Source organism: Notolabrus celidotus, chromosome 7 (genome assembly GCF_009762535.1).
Source record: "Notolabrus celidotus isolate fNotCel1 chromosome 7, fNotCel1.pri, whole genome shotgun sequence".
Classification (NCBI taxonomy): domain Eukaryota; kingdom Metazoa; phylum Chordata; class Actinopteri; order Labriformes; family Labridae; genus Notolabrus; species Notolabrus celidotus.
In genome coordinates, this window is record NC_048278.1 from 13,165,322 (window position 1) to 13,169,215 (window position 3,894).

The 3,894-nt window shown below is 39.4% G+C and overlaps 1 long non-coding RNA gene across 1 annotated transcript; it reads right to left on the reverse strand.

The window, feature by feature from the left end:
* Nucleotides 1–493: 493 nt before the first annotated feature.
* On the reverse strand, nucleotides 494–3,226 carry LOC117816355. The gene is made up of 3 exons (XR_004631935.1): nucleotides 3,114–3,226; nucleotides 1,909–2,016; nucleotides 494–1,145 (listed from the first exon to the last, which is right to left on the reverse strand). It is a non-coding gene; the product is annotated as an uncharacterized LOC117816355 (long non-coding RNA).
* Nucleotides 3,227–3,894: the final 668 nt, after the last annotated feature.

The window sequence follows — 3,894 nt, forward strand, 5'->3', positions numbered from 1 at the left end:
ACATTGTCCTCAAGTTAATGAAAACATTAATGGAGGTCAGATTGGTCACTTCTAGTGCTTTCCGGTTAGTCTTGCAATTTGACAGTGTAGGACAGATTTGCGTCTCAAGATGAATTGTATGATCACAAACACAGTATAATAAATCCACTTGCATGTAGATATCTGTTTATAGAGATTAATAACACATTGTCAGATTACTACAGATGGGTGCCATTGTGTCATTGTTGTGTGTTCTGTCTGCTTATGCAAGTCATAAATGTTAAAATCATAAAAGGACAGGAACATTAACTATGTGGTTTAGTTAACAAACCTTTTCTGCAAATTTCTTACCCTAAATAATATCATACTTCCAAAGCATAGATGTTATAGAGAGCAATAACCTTAAAACATATCTGGCAAAAGACTGATTAAAAAAACAGTGTCAGTAAACATAAAGCAGGGCTTTGTGGGTTCATCAAACATTGTATTGTCTTTTATTTCAGAATGGTATTAAACATGATATTTAACATGCAAAGCACAAAAGAGGTGTTAACAGGTTAACAAAAACTGACAACTGAAGAGTAAAACGTAATTTATGTTTCATTTTCTTTCATACTTAACTTAAACTTCAGCTGAATTGAGGACTGATGATGTCTGTGTGGGCCCATGTGTGTTTGTGTGTGTGTGCGTGTGTTCCTATGTACCTGTGTGTCAAAACAAGGCCCAGACAGCTGCACAGTCTAACGTGGCCCTGAACTTGACTTGGCTGAAATTCAATCAAGACTTTGACACACTTATAACTTAGAAATTATAAACTGGCTTCAGATCTGAAGTATAATTTGGAAGGAGACTAACCTCCCTGGACTTCTTCCATCAAAGGAACTTCTTCATTTAAAAGTTTCTAAATGCTTTTAATCTTTTTTTTTTCCATTAAGTCTGCGTGGCAGCAGCAGGCTGATGATGCAGTGAGGGATAAAATATTCCGTCAGTCGTGCTGTATTTGATGGTCGGGGAGGAACCTGCAGCTTGGAATAGATGCCAACAGCACTATTTGGCCAACAGGTATCCAGCTGTTGCTAAGGACCCCCTCCTGCAGCAGCACTCTGATGATGATTGGTTGATGCATTTTATCCAGGGGGATGGGCTGCTGCATTGTGTACGTCTACCTACACAGACAGTGAGATAATGCTGCAGATTGGGTCTTAATAGGGAGTTCTTCCTTCAAAAGAAACCATTTACACCCAAACAACAGACCTGCCTACTGCATATATTACACCGACTCATCTGCATGATGCATTTCAATCAGAGGGAGAAATGAGGTAAGATTGTTAATCAAGATAAGGTGATACCATTATTAGATAAGTCCAGGATGTAATGTAGCTTATATAATGAAAGTAGGAATGAACCTGGGCAAATTCATAAGATAATAATTGGTACATGCGCTCAATCCGCTCAGAAAATTGATACTGTCACATTAGCCCCAACATCATGCACCTACACCACTATCACCTGCACAAACACACACCAAGATCTATGCACATACGCCTCAGTGAGATAGAAAATGCATTTAAAGTGGGATGAGTCATAGAGCAATAGCTTAGGAAATAATGAGTGATGATCAAATGAACATAAAAAAATTATCCATTTCACAAATTGCAGCCAGGCACAACTTGGAATCTCTACATCAAGCCGCACTAAATATAGATTGTATGAAAGCTATTGACTTTTTCATTGCTTCAGGATACATTGATTTTTCCCTTTGATTGTGTTTTCCTCAGACGCAGGAAGAGGAAAAGCAGCTTCAAACTGATGCACAGATAGCACAGACGTTTTCAACAAAGAAGGGATCCAAAAACAGATACCTGGCAGGACTGAGCAGCCAAGGACACGCTGTGAAAAGCTGCACAGTTAGAAAGCAGTGACACGAACCTGTTGAGCGACTCTTTCCTCTCTCCTGCTCGGCTGCTGGGAGGAGGACACTTGTTTCTCTGGCAGAGGGGGTTTTGATCTTTTTGCGTCGGCATCCGCTTCCTCCATCTACAAAGGCCATGAAAGAGAATGAGTAATTCATCTATCTGTGTGCATGTGTGTGTGTGTGTGCGTGAGTGTGTGCTAGGCATGACCTATTTCTGCTGCACTGACATGAGGTTGGCATTTGAGCCAGTATAACTGCTGACAGGCTCTCTGTTGCATAAGGTGCTGGTTCCCAACATATTGAAGAGGTAACTGATTTTAAAACACTAAATATTTGCACTAGACATTGTCCACACTTTTAACTACTTTTAACTTCAGGTTCTGTGTCATTCTGTGTTCACTAGAGCTGGAAACCAAAAGTTTTATGTTTCAGTTATTGACTGAAAAACATGGCTAGAACATGGTACTCTGTCAAGCTGAATCTGTTGTACTGAATACATCAAGTATCAAAAGAGGGAGGAAAAGTTGCACTTTCATTCAGTGTGAGGCGGATGTTACAACAAGGACTGCAAACTTTACTTTAATGGAATTAAATCTGTCAATGAGCGACAGCAACTACCTGGCTAGCAAAAAAGCCAACGTACAGGGCCAAAGCCATATTGGTGTTATGTACAATAATCTCGATTATTTCACAGTAGCATGAGTGACCTTCATCAGTTCTGACCCCGCAGAAGAGCAGCGCTAACACACCAGACGCAGAAAAGTTAGGGTAGTTTAATAAGTTAGAACTGATGAAAGTCACAAAACGATAACTAACTGCAACTGTATTGTGAGTTTACAAAAGTAACTAAAATAAAATAAAATTATAAAGAAAATGTCTTTAGTTTTCGTCTTTGCCAATCTATCTCATACATAACTCAGTATTTTGAGTGAATATAAAAAATGTTTTGTTTTTTTTCTGCCAGTTTCACTTCAGTTGGCGCAGTCGCACAGGCAAGCACAAGTCCACACTTTACCTGCTAGCAGAGTGTTAATGGCAGCGAAAGTCGGGAGAAAGCGGCAGAGCCCCATTTGGGATTACTTTGAATATGACTCTATCTCTGATGGAAGTGCCTGGCAATGGAAGGTGAAAACAAATATGCGGAACATTTCTCAAGGGGAAAAATCCCACTAATCGTAAAGTCCATTTGAAAAGCTCACACAAGGCTAACCCAGCTTACCTTGTCAAGGCACCCATCCCCTGAAACAGAAGCTAACCCTGGTCCGGCAGCATGATGGAGCCAGAGACAACCATAGGGCAGAAAAAACTGATGCATTGCTTCCACCGGCGACCCCATAGCTGCTGGTCAGTACATACGCAGGAACATCACAAGCGGGAGGAAGCTTACACAATGCCTTTTCTAACCTTTTTGAATCTCACCTCTGAAAACTAAAACATGTTACAAAAAAGACTAAAACTAGTACTGAAACTAATAAAAAAATTAACTAAAACTAAGCATTTTCAAAAAATAAAAACTAAACTAGCAAACCCCCTTGAAAAACTAATTAAAACTAAACTGAAATTGAAAACAAAAAGTCAAAACGAATAAATACAAAACTTAATGAAAAAAGCAAACTTTAATAACCTTGGTTCCTACATTTCCTTTCAATTTAAACCCTATCCACCCACAAGTTTTTTGTAAACAATGAATGAATGAATGATTGAATGAATGAATGAGCAATTCCATTTTGATCAGCAGTAGAATGTGGAAACATAGGGCTGTGGGAACGTGGACTTGCTGCATACCCAGTAAAGCCAGGACAATGAGGAGCTGGATGGCAGGTGTGGTTACGCTTTTCGTCACTCTGAGCAGACAATGTTTGTTGTGATATCAAAGATGCAAAATGCATTGCTGGCTATCATATTACTGTTTTTCTAACTGACTGTGACTGGCTGGAGGTGTAGGGTATCCTGAACGAAACAGTTAGGTACCAGTAAAAACCTTAAAAGTTAGAAAATGT